At 52.2% G+C, this 13,019-nt stretch overlaps 1 long non-coding RNA gene across 1 annotated transcript in view; it reads left to right on the top strand.

The window, feature by feature from the left end:
- Nucleotides 1-13,019, top strand: part of LOC108642041 — a 64,710-nt gene that overhangs the window by 34,712 nt on the left and 16,979 nt on the right. Inside the window, exon 3 of the long non-coding RNA XR_001922428.2 lies at nt 5,568-5,688. This is a non-coding gene — a long non-coding RNA (uncharacterized LOC108642041). The remainder of the gene's footprint in view (nt 1-5,567; nt 5,689-13,019) is intronic.

The raw sequence follows: 13,019 nt of genomic DNA on the forward strand, positions 1-13,019 counted from the left end.
CCTGCCCATGGCAGGGGTGGCACTGGATGGGCTTTGAGGTCCCTTCCAACCCAAACCGGTCTCTGATTCCATGAGGTGCCTGGAGGGAGGCAGAGAGCCAAGAAGGCAATTTTTTTTCAGAAAATATGGAGAGATTCTGGAGGTGCAGCTGTGGCACAGGGGAGAGGGACACGCTCCACATTGTCTCTCCAGAGGAAGGGGGTTTATGGAACTGAAGGCCACCAGTAGGTGACAACAGGAACATCTCTGCTCTGGGATCTCCTCCTGAGCACCAGGACTGGTGATTTCTGGGCCCAGGCACCTCTGGGCTCCTGTGGCAGCACAGCTCCATGAGGAATAAACCCCAGCAGGGAAAGGCTGGAAGCAGCATCCTCCCTGTGCCAGGCAGTGCCACCATTGCCACTGCAGAGGGAGTCTCCTCTCAGGGAATACTCAGCCCTCCCAGGCAGCAGAGGATGGACAGACCCAGAGCTCCTGCTGAGCCAGTTCTGTCCAGAGGATGCTGTTTGTGCTGCTGTCCATGGGCCAGGCCAGGGCCTGTGGTCCCTCTGGGAATATCCAACACCTGGAACTGGGCTCTCTCCTCCAACAAGCCACAGAGAACCCTCTCACCTTGAGGAGGGGTCTCCCTCCTCCTGGACCATCTGCTCCTCAGTGGGTGCTGCTCTGAGGAAGCAGAGGAGAGTGTGGGAGAAGATAAAAGAGAAAAATTAAACCCTTCCTGAAAGTTTCATCAAAGGCCTGTTTGTGGTGCCGAGGGGAATGCTGGAATGCTGGAATGCTGCCTTACCTTCACACAAACTTCATTCCTAACCCCCACCTCATTATTTCCCAGCATCATCCCCGATTTTGGCAGCTCAGAGAGACGAGCTCATGATTTGCTTTCTTCTGTGCCTGATCAAAACACTAAACATGGGTGTTTATGTCCCTCACATCACCCTGAGTCTTCGTGCAGGAAATTTAGCTTTGCTTGAGGGGGAAAAATAGTAATAAATAGTAATATTAGTCCTGTGATCCCTTCACTATTCAGGACATGAAGCTTCTCAGACATTTCAGAGTCTCTGAAAACATTGAACGAAAAGCCTGAGATCAAATAACTCCAACAGGAGCCCCTTGGATGTTCTGAAAGCTGCACATGGCTGCTGCCATCATTAAATTGAGCCAGGGTTTCATTAATATCTTGGGAACAGGGATCCACTCCTCACCCTTTCACACGATTTGAAAAGACTGTGGTTACCTTTGGATTTTTAAGAAGAAGTAATTTTCTTTACTCACAGGGAGTAAAATTGCAGAATCTTATTCCACATGGGGCCATTTCTGTGACATCAGTGGCTGGAACCTGATGGCCAGACACCCCAAAACCATGTCCAGACACCCAAAAACAACAGCCAGGCATCCCAAAACTATGGCCAGACACCCCAAAACAACAGCCAGGCATCCCAAAACCATGGCCAGACACCCCCCAACCATGGCCAGGCATCCCAAAACTATGGCCAGGCATCCCAAAACCATGACCAGACACCCCAAAACCATGGTCAGGCATCCCAAACAGCCTGGGAGAGTTACAGATGTATCCACAAATCATGGAATCATGGAGTGGTTTAGGTTGGAAGGGACCTTAAAGCCCATCCAGTGCCACCCCTGCCATGGGCAGGGACACCTCCCACCAGCCCAGGTTGCTCCAAGCCCCGTCCAACCTGGCCTGGGACATTCCAGGGCTGGGAAGCCTCTGGGCTCTCTGGATTTGCTGACTGGCATTCCTGCTGGTGTTCCAAGCCTGCCTTGGGCAGTGGTTCCCAAACTCTGTGCTCTGAACATTTGTTCCTCCCCAGACTTTTGATTTCCTTTCTGGAAGAGCAGTTGTCAGGCCGGGCTTGTTTTGGTTTCCAAAAGCTGACACCAGAAGAACTTTCCCATTCTGTTTGATTGGAATATAAATATGGATGTGTTCTGTCCTAAATATTTCATGGGCAAAAGCTGTATTTTTTAAGGCTCACCTTAGTGGCACAGCAGTACTTCCCCCTCCTCCACTTCCCTGCCCAGGGGGGTTTGCACTGCTGGAAGTGCTAAAAGCACTTTGCTGAGCCCCTGCTCCCATGGGACCTTCCACTGGGAAACATCCCTGGGACAGCTGGAGAGGGAATGTGAGAATGGATCTTTATAACCCAAGTCCCTGCTTGCTTCCTTCCTGTCTTCACCCAGCAAAGTCTCTCCTTTTCCCTGGATGCTGAGTGTTCCTGGTGAACAGCAGGGGATGAAACCTTCCCCTTCCATGTTCATTCCACGGGGCAGGACCTTGAATGCCCCGAGCTCGTGCTCTCCCTGGATGCCAGAAGAGCTGTCAGGGAGGCCCAGCATCTCTGTGTATTATCCCCGAGGGAATAAAAGGGAAATCCTGGATTTGGATGGCACTTTGGAAGTGAGAGATGCCAAGGAAAGCCCCTGGGAGCTGGATTGGTCCCTGTCCTTCCCTGGAGCAGTGGGCACCTTGGAGGGTGCTGCTGGCAGGGATCTGCACTTCCCCACGAGTTTCTCACTCAGCCTCCTTGGGGGGCTTCCCAAAGCTGCCAGAGAAGAATCCAGGCCTGGGGATTCCCATCCCAACACCCTTCTTACCCATGTTAACCCAGCCTAGGGCTGTGCTCTGCTTTGTGTGCCTGGAATGGAGCTTGGCACTGGGAAGGGCTGGATCCCCCTTTTCTCTGGGGCTGGGCTCTCTCCCCTGGTGCCTGGTGGTCTGGCTTGCTCCATGTGGATTGATGGTGTACCTGGAATGCTCACAGGAGGACAACCCCCCTGGGGAAGCAGCATCCACGTCCTGTGGTGCTCCAGGAGGATGCACAGACAGCCAGGCTCGGTGGGACCTTCCCACCACAACATGGGATCCAGGCAATGGATCGTGGGAGAACTGTTTCTGCTGGGGAAAACATGGACTTCTCAAACTTCCCTTCTGCATAGAGCTGGGTCTGGTTTTTCCTTCCCAGCAGCTGCTCAGAAGTACCTTGAGCAGCTCCACAGATGGTGTTCACAGCTCCAGATGCTTCACATCAGGACGACTCAGTCCTGCCCAGGCTGAGCCCAGAGGGATGGAGCCTGAGCCCAGGATGTCATTCCAAGGCTGCCTTTCCCAGTGCCCTGACAGTCCTGGGCCACTGAAAGGCAGGGATGAGGTGTCAGTGATGCTGGAAACCCACAGACATTTCTGTCAGTTCTGCAGGGCCGGACACTTTGATCCTTTGTGCTCTCAGATTCCCACATGGAGGCTCATTCCAGCACGAGGAAGAGCAAAAAACTGCTCCTTAAAGAAGAAAGGATGAGGGAAGATAAAGAACCTCAAAGCAGGAGCCATTGCTCGAGATCTGGAGAGGAACATGAAACTCTGAGGTGGAATCTGCTCTTAAAACCTCCGAAGGCTTTCCAGGGAGAACACATTTATCTCCTGGACAATGGGGCTCCACGATTTCCCACCTCATGCCAGGGAAATATCCAACAAAAGCCACGGGCTTGAACAGGCACACTTGTTGCTTCATGGTTTCAGATCTCTCCATGGGACCAGCAGGAAAACAGGGTCTATTGTGAGATCTCTGACACTGAAAGTTTTGTGTCACCTCAGGAAACTTTTTCAAATACTTTGTGCCCTCAAAGGGGATCTGGAGGTTCAGTGGCAGTTTGGAGATGACACATTAGGAACTGGCCTCAAAGTCTTGTCTCTGTCAGTGGTTTTTAAGATTAATCCAAAGCCTGTAATGAATTCCTGTCTGTGCACTGCAGTTGGAGGGAATAAGGGAACGAACCCAATAACTAATCAAAGGCCCTGTGGGGGTGTGGGAGGACACCACGAGCACGACTACAAAGCTTTTCGTGTCTCTCTGATCATCCCTGGATTTGAATTGCTGCAAGAGGCACGAAGCTGTCCCTTGGCTGAGCACGAGGTGCCACCAGAGCAGACCCACAGACTGGTCTGTCCCTCACCTGCTGCTGCAGGAGCCAGGTATTTCTGGGGCAGCCTCTTCCTCAGGAATTTCTTCCTGGAAAGGGTGGTCAGGCATTGGAAGGGGCAGGGATAGGTGGGATATTGGGAAAGAATTCTTGGCTGGGAAGGTGGGGAGGCCCTGGCCCAGGTTGCCCAGAGAAGCTGTGGCTGCCCCTGGATCCCTGAAGTGTCCAGCCAGTTGGAGCAACCTTGGCTGTGGAAGGTTTGTCCCTGCCCCTGGCAGGGGTGGCACTGGATGGCTTTGAGGTCCCTTCCATCCCAAACCATTCTGGAATTCTATGATTCTTTCCCTGACTGCTTGACTTGATTCCTTCCACTGACACCAACACAAACCATGTCAGTGCAAAGCTGGGGGTACAGAGGAAAATAAGATTTCTCAAATCTGAGCACTGATTTGATTGAATAAATTGGTGTCTCTTTGACTTATTAAACCAACTTCTGAGAACCAGCTTGTTCTAAGAACTGGCCAGTGGCCCAGTGGCACTGAGCTGATGGAGCAGGGGGCAAATCCAGTGTTGGACTGAGCCCCCAGCTGGAGTGATCCCTGTGGACACTCCAGGGGAAGCTGATCTTAGTTTTTCAGTGATATATAACCAATTCTACCCCTTTTGTAACTATGAGCCTGCTTCTTCTTGCTTGCAAATTTACAGTTCTCTAGAATTATAATAAAATTCCCAATCTTACATGTACATATAAAATACAGCCTTCCTAGTGCACTACCCAGGTGTCAGGTAGTTGCTGCATAAATGAATTTAAAAAGCATTTAATGAACCACTTGTATTTATAATTTGAACCAGAGAAAACCAGCAAAACAGAGGTTTGGATCCCAACCAGCCCCACGCTCTGTGAGCAGGGCACACACTGTGCTGCTCCCCCAGACCTGCTCCCAAAACACAGCTCACCTGCAATCTGCATTTATAGCTCACCATTTCTGCAGGATGGGGTCAGACACTCATTTGATCAGTGGCATCTGAATTTCCCAGGAAGGCAGCTCCCTCGTTTTGCAGCGTTTATGGACTTTGCAGGGATAACAGGTGGGAAGCACTGAGTGACCCCTCATTGAAATCCGAGCAGGGATTTGAAATGTCAGGGTGGTTTGTGCTGAAACACAGGGAAAAAACATGACATTTGGAACGACTGAGGCCATCACCATATTTCTGCCTTGGGCAAGTCAGGGTGAACTTTCCACCCGTGGAGCCAAACCAGCCTGAGCCCTGCTGGGAGAGCCGGGTGGGCACGGCACTGGCACCGGGAACTGGGAGAGGGGGAGCCAGGCTGGAGGAGTCCTGGAGCATCCTGCTCTAGTGGGAGGTGTCCCTGCACTTGGGAGTCAGGTGATGATGGGTGAGATGTACACATGGACATCAGGAGGGGGCTGAATTATCACAGAATCACGGGGTGGGTTGGGTTGGAAGGGACCTTCAAGCCCCTCCAGTTCCAGCCCCTGCCATGGGTGAGACACCTTCCACTGGCCCAGGGAGAGTCTTCAGCCTGTGAAAGGGAACACTGGAAAAGCAGCAGTTTGGTTGAATGCTGGGAAGAGACAAATGATTTGTCCCTGCTTTGTTCCCAGGAGAGGATGGACAGTCCTGGATCAGCCCCTCGGTGCCGACAGCGCTTCCTGTGGAGATCAGAGCAATGAACAACTGGGCACTGCTGGAGCAGCAGGGAAACCTCTCCTGGGGGATGTGGAGGTGAGCATGTCACCAAGGGACAGGATTTAAAGAGAACCTGGCAGTAAACTGTCACTGGTAAATCCAAACCAGCATCAAATTCCATGGACTGTGGTTACAGAGGGAGGCATGGACAATAACAGTGGCAGTGGTGGCCTGGAGGTAGTTTGGGCTGGAGCAGCCCCAGGTGTTGGGGAGTCCCCCTCCCTGTGCCCAATGCATGGCCTGCAAGTCTCCAGAAGGGGGGGATTTTGTGTCTACTTTCTTTCTAAAAGAAGTTTAATTAATCACTGACTCATCCTTTAATTAGAGATGCTGTTGCCATTGTCTGGACTACTCCTGGCTCTGCCTGAGGAATTATCCCTGTGTACACTCCCTGCCTTTAAACCATTATTAATGGCAGGATTTACACACCTCTCTCAATAACCCACTGCTTCTCAATCCTTTCACTCTCTGGACTTTGAAGGTTTGGCTCTGCTGAGCAGCCTAATAAAGGGGCACAGGGAGATGGAACTCACTCATTAATAATTTGTGATGGGCTCTGCTCAGCAGCCGAACACCAAGATCTGCAGAAAAGTTGTGAGACAGAATCCAAGCTGGCCTTTGATTTAATCAGGAGCTGGGATGCTCCAGGGCATCCTGTGGAGAGACAAAGCCCAGGTGCTCTGTCTGAACGTGGGGTTGGGAAATACCCCCATGAGAGCCCAGCTCCCTGAGAGCCCCCAGAGACACTGGGGGTGGTGTGGGAGTGGGTTACAGCTGGTTGGCAATAGTAGGAGTTGCTTTCCTGATCCAAAAATCACATGGGTGGCCTTCTGTAGTGTGGCTGAAAAAACCTGGCTACCAGGGCCTGGGATCCAGTGGCATCAGAGCTGCTCAGGGACAGGGGATTGGGAAGGGATGATGTGGGGTTTCAGCTGGGCTTGGGAGACTGTGAGAGGCCATGGGCAGAGGAATGGCTTCCCACTGCCAGAGGGCAGGGAGAGATGGGATAGTGGGAAGGAATTCTTGGCTGGGAGGGTGGGGAGGCCCTGGCACAGGTTGCCCAGAGAAGCTGTGGCTGCCCCTGGATCCCTGGGAGTGTCCAAGGCCAGGTTGGAGCAACCTGGGACAGTGGAAGGTGTCCCTGCCCATGGAGGGGGTGGAATAAGATGGTTTTTAAGGTCCCTCCCAACCCAAACCATTCCAGGATTCCATGATTCTGTTGAGGAAAGGCCAGTTTTCCTTGATGGACTTCTCTGTTTAATAGTAAAAAGTTTTACATTCTTGTAATTAGTGGCCCAAACTTGTGTTTCAGAGTGAATCATTTAAGAGCTGACTAAAACAAGTGTTTGCCTTCAGAATCTCATCTCAGCTGCCAGCTCTGGCTCCTCCATTCCCCAGCAGGATAATGACCCCAGAATTAGCAACCCTCCTGCTTGTGCAGTCCAGTCACTCACTCCCAGGCAATTACTCTCCACTGTGGATTCAGGAGGAGAAGAATACAAATGGAATGTGTGACCTGAAGGGCAGAGGGGAAGGAGTGTGTTTGTTTTATGTTAAAAGCAAAGAGCTCCCAGTCCTCCTGGCAGCTGTGCCTGGAGAGGACGTGCATCCCAACAGCACCATCATGGCCTGGCATCTCTCCCCCAGTCCTGCTCTGTCTGTTCTCTGGAAATCCTGGGCTGCCTGGAGCAGGTCCTGTGCTGGAATTAAACATTATTCAGATATTGGGAAGGAATTCCTGGCTGGGAGGGTGGGCAGGCCCTGGCCCAGGTTGCCCAGAGAAGCTGTGGCTGCCCCTGGATCCCTGGAAGTGTCCAAGGCCAGGTTGGAGCAACCTGGGCTGGTGGAAGGTGTCCCTGCCCATGGCAGGGGTGGCACTGGATGGGCTTTGAGGTCCCTTCCAACCCAAACCATTCCAGGATTCCATGAGTGCACACAACCCACATTTTGCAAGGTTTCATTGTGTTAATGAGCACTGAGATAATTGGCCTGGATTTGCAATGCCCAGTGTAAATCCCCAGGGATTCTGGCAGGGTTTTTGTGCCAGCCTCCCACAGGCCCCGGGGGCAGCAGGGACAGCCATGATCCCTGGGGGGGGTGTCATGGCCTGGGCTCTTTCACAGGAAGGAATTTTGGGAAGTGATGATGGCCTGGGGCACATGGAGAGGTGCAGTCCCCATGGATCAGCTCAGTCTGCTCTGTGCTGCCCAAACCAAGGTCTGAGCTCTGCTCCAAGAGCTTCTTCTTCCCTTTAGACACCTGGAAAAGGGGCTGGGGCTGTGTCTGCCTCAGTCCTGGGTTTGTCCCAGCCAGGGGAGCTGCCTGTGCTGGCAGGGATGGCACAGGGATGTGAGTGCACAGCAGGGGGCTCTTTAATATTCCCAAATCCATTAGCATAATGCCTTAGGATTCCTGTCAGCTTCCTGTGGAAAGGCCCAGAAACTGCAGCAGGGCTAGGACACTGCTTTCCCTCTGTCTCACAGAATCCCAGACTGGTTTGGGTGGGAAGGGACCTTAAATCCCATCCAGTGCCACCCCTGCCATGGGCAGGGACACCTTCCACCAGCCCAGGTTGCTCCAACCTGGCCTTGGACACTTGCAGGGATCCAGGGACAGCCACAGCTTCTCTGGGCAACCTGTGCCCACCTTCACAGGAAAAATGTGTTTTCTTGTGTTCAGACAGAATTTTATAGTGTTTAATTTGTGCCTCTGTCCTGTCAGTGCTGAGAGAATCCTGATTCCATCCCTGTCATTCCCTCCCCTCAGGAATTCATCCACATGGATGAGATCCTCCCCTATTAAAATGAAATTGTGGCTTGCAGAGTGCACTGTCCTGGGGCAGGGAGTTCTGTAATGAACTGCAGAGCCACAGTGACACAGAGTGCTCCCTCTGCTTCAAAAACCCACCATGTACCACATTTTTGGGGGGATTTTTCTCTTTCTGCCAGAAATGTCTTTGATGGTGAGACTGAGCCAGGAAAGGTTCATGTGCTGGGGTGACAGGGCAGGGCGTGGGAGGAGATGAACAGGGACTAAAATGGTGAACTATCCTGAAAAATCACTTTTTTAATTGTCAAACCCAAGGTAAGTCCTTTTTCCTGTTCGTGGCAAGAGGAAGATGAGCCCTTAAATTCTGCAGGGTTGTGCTTTGGGCACATCAGGGGCAATTTTGCTGCTCATGTGTGTCCTACACTGAAGGTCATCAGAACAATTCTGTGCTTGATCCTCCTGCTGCTGGAACAGGGAGGTGTCCAGGCTGGGCTGAACTCTGTGCTTACAGCAGTGTCCAGCACAAGCAGGAAAATGTCAGTTCTCCAGGAATAAGAGAACAGCTGGGGAGGGCACAGCTCTAACTGGTGGTCGGAGTAAACCCAGGAATTTTGCTTTTGTCCTTGTGGAAAGGACTGACTCATTGATAAGTGTCAGGGGAAGAAATGTGTTGTCAAATCACCTGCAGGGGGTAAAAGGAATGGAACACGGATCCTCTGAAGCTGTGGTGTGGATCTGTCACTCTCTGGGATTGTTGGGGAAGTTTGGGAAGTGAAATATGGACACTGCCTGCCCTGGGCAGAGAGGGAGTGGTGGGAGGGGGATGTGATGCTCTGAACAGACCAGAGGGATTCCAGGATACAGTGGGACAAGGTACCACACTCTGGCAGTGGGAAGCCATTCCCTGTGTCCTGTCCCTCCATGCCTTGTCCCCAGTCCCTCTCCAGCTCTCCTGGAGCCCCTTTAGGCCCTGCAAGGGGCTCTCAGCTCTCCCTGGAGCCTTCTCTTCTCCAGGGGAACCCCCCCAGCTCTCCCAGCCTGGCTCCAGAGCAGAGGGGCTCCAGCCCTGGAGCATCTCCATGGCCTCTGGACTCGCTTCAGCAGCTCCAATTTTCCTCCCTGCTGGGTTTAAGGCACCAGTGGAATTGTGAGGGGAGCAAATGAAGGGAGAACAGATGTTGTGTTATCTTAGCTGGGAGTTACTGAACCCACTGAACCAGTGTCTGTGCATTTGTGTGCAGGGAGGCCAGTCCAGGGTTTAATGAGGGAATGAGTTTCTGGCTGAGGACTCAGGAGTCACCTGAGCTTGTGGGCACCGTGTCTGCAGGTTTATTCATAACTCCAGGGGAGCTCCAGGTTTCTGACCCTGTAGGTCTGTTGTGTTACTATGGAAGGACAAGGACCTGATCCTGACTGAGCAGTGCCACTGGAATAGCTAAATCCAGTCTCCCTGTGGTGCTGAGGAGCCTGTCTGACTCCACAAGGACTTCTGTTTAAAAACAGGGACTCTGTTTCCTGGAGCTGATTCATCTCAGGTCTGTGTCACTCGTCAGCAGTGACCCTGAGCACAGGTCCATTGCCCTGCACCCCAGGAGGCTTTTGGGGGTAAAACACAGCCTCCTGCCCCCTCTCCCCTCCCACTTTAGCCCCAGTGCCATCTCAATCCCAGGCATTTGGGGAGCCCCCCTGGGAGCTGCCCTCTCCCAGGACCATCAGCCCCACTCCACTCCTGCCTCTGCTTCACACAGGAAAAGGATTCTTTTTGTAGGAGTGGGGCTCTTTTCCCTGCACAGCACTTTGACCCAGGGATGCTCCTGCAATCCATCCTCCCCTGTCCTGCACTGCTTTGGGCCCTGGCTGTGCAGGAGCTCCTAATGGAGCAGCTCCCAAATGGCTCCAGGTTTGTTCAGGACTGTTCATTTCCCACAGAGCAAACACATCTTTGGGCTGCAGCTGCACATGGTGTAGAATAAAGGCAGTGTTGCCTGGAATCATAAATCTCTGTGAGGCAGAGCAGAGGCACAAAAGGTGTTTGAGTGCTTTGCTCTGTGTGTCAGTGATGGAGAGGCCTTGGCTTCCTTTGCCACCTCTCTCAGGGCAGAAGACTCTTCCCTGTTTTCCCCTCAGACAGAGTGTAAGGCATTGCCTGCTGCAAACCACCAGTGGCTTTGAGCTGAAGGAGGGCAGGGATAGATGGGATATTGGGAAGAAATCCTTCCCCATGAGGGTGGGGAGGCCCTGGCCCAGGTTGCCCAGAGAAGCTGTGGGTGCCTCTGGATCCCTGCAAGTGTCCAAGGCCAGGTTGGACAGGGCTTGGAGCAACCTGGGCTAGTGGAAGGTATCCCTGCCCATGGCAGGGGGTGGAAGGAGACAAGATTTAAGGTCCTTTCCAACCCAAGGGCTGACTCAGTGCCTGAGTCTCAGTGGCACATCCCTACACGTGTCAAAACAAGCCCAAATGCACCAGGACTGCTCCAAATGCTCCTTCTGGCTGGGCAGGTGGAAAATCAAACTGCAGAAGCTGAAGAATTGGAGATTTGAACCCTGCCCATCCTCACCTCCACGGAAAACCCTGGAGTTGATCCCTGTGCCCTGCAGAGGGAGGGGTGGGAGGGTGGCTGGGCTGGCCCTGACCCAGGAGGGCCAAGGCAGAGCAGCAGGGGAGGGGCTGATGGAGGTGCTGCACAGTCAGGAGTGTCCCACCCACCCATCCTTGTTCCCACATTCCTGTCAGCTGCACTGAAGTGTTTCTTCCCTTATTTCGGGCAATGACACTTGTTGGACACGGAGGGAAAACATCTGCCATTCCCATTCGGATCAGCTGCTTCTCACCCTGAGCTTTAAGCACCTTCCAGAGCTGTTTGCTCTTCCCATCTCCCTACTCCAGCTGAATTATTGAGCAACCTGTCACACAGTTTCACACATGTGTTTGGCCTTAATTAAGGAAGAGGAGTTTTTTAATTGATTTTCATATTACATTACAAGTACAAAGCATTTCCAGCAGCCTGTCACGGGCAGTCTGGCACGGGAGGAGCTCAGGCTCTCAGTCATTGGCTGTTCTTCCAGCCAGGATCCCCAAGGAAATGGGATGTCTGGGAAAATGCTGTTTGTCCTGGTTAATAAATGTTGAACCTTGTGGATGTTGCAGCCAAAGTTGAGCAGGAGATGAAGGACCAAATGTGGAGTTATGGCAGGGTGTGGGTTGGCTGTGTTCTGGAGATATTGGAGTTCCTCTGCCCACAGCAGGACTTGGTCGTAGATCCTGCCTTTTTCCTCTCTGAGATCCTGCTCTGCACAACCCACTCCCAAAATTGGTGCCCAGAGAAGCTGTGGCTGCCCCTGGATCCTTGGAAGTGTCCAAGACCAGGCTGGAGCAACCTGGGCTAGTGGGAGGTGTCTCTGCCCATGGCAGGGGGTGGGACTGGCTGGGCTTTGAGGTCCCTCCAACCCAAACCAGTCTGGGATCCCATGATTTTATGAAAACAATGTTTTGTATTTTAGTGCTGAAGACCTAAATTAGCCTCTGTTTAATAAAACCCAAAATTCAGTGCCAGCCTTTATAAGGCTCAGTTTAATGCCCCCAGTCATGCCCTTTCCCAGCACAGACCTGCCTGAGTGCCTGTGGATTTTCCAAGAAGTATTTTTCAGTAGCCAGCAGTTGGTTGGAAGTGTTTGGGAACTTCCTCCTCTTCCAACAACGTGATAACACACAGGAAAATACTGAGAGAAGGTGCTTGATGTGTTGTAGTTCCTCCCAGCTGCTGCATGGAAAACAATGCTTTTTCATTGGATATTAGGAAATTGTTCTTCATGGAAAGGGCTGTCCAGCCCTGGAGGGTGCCAGCCATGCTCAGTGACCCCACAAACACAGTAGGGGCTCATCCCATTCCCTCCTGACTGTCAGAGGATCATCAAGCAGCAGGGGCTCATCCCATTCCCGCTTGGCTGTCAGAGGATTATCTTTGCTTGAGCAAGAAACCCTTTCTTCTTGTCACATTTAGGGCACAGGCAGTGGGTTTGCAGGCAGCAAAGTCCCCTAATGTGCTGCTGGGAGTGAATCATTCACATTACCAGCAGCTTCCCTCAATCCACGTGGAATGGGGCTGTGCAGGAATTTCCATATCCTGCAGCCCACTGCTGAGACACTGCACAGGAGCAGGAGGTGGTTCCCTGTCCCCCTGGAGGAGCCCCAACCTCACCCAACACCTACATTTTGGGTCTCACAACACCCTTCCCATGGGCAGTTTGCTTTCACTCCCTGTTCATGATTTAAAGACAGTGCTGTAAATAAACTGTTCAGCCAATAAACACCTGGGGTCCCTTTTATTAGAAGAAACCAAACAAATGAACACCCCGAATCAAGGGGAATCGATTGGCTGCTGTAATCCTCACAGAGCAAGAGAGGTGGTTTGGAAGGTTTAAAATTCATTGAAATCCCTGCAGTCCTGGCAAAGGATTTATTTCCTCATTAATGAACATTGTTTACACTGCTGGTCCCCGGCTCTGAATGACCAAAGCACTCAGGAAGAGCAGCTGAAACGGGCAGGATTTAAATCACTGGTGCTTTAAGGTCATGGAAACCTTGTCCCAAGGTAAAA

The sequence above is a fragment of the Manacus vitellinus genome, unplaced genomic scaffold, assembly GCF_001715985.3.
Source record: "Manacus vitellinus isolate BGI_N305 unplaced genomic scaffold, ASM171598v3 scaffold_94_pilon, whole genome shotgun sequence".
In the NCBI taxonomy this organism is placed as follows: domain Eukaryota; kingdom Metazoa; phylum Chordata; class Aves; order Passeriformes; family Pipridae; genus Manacus; species Manacus vitellinus.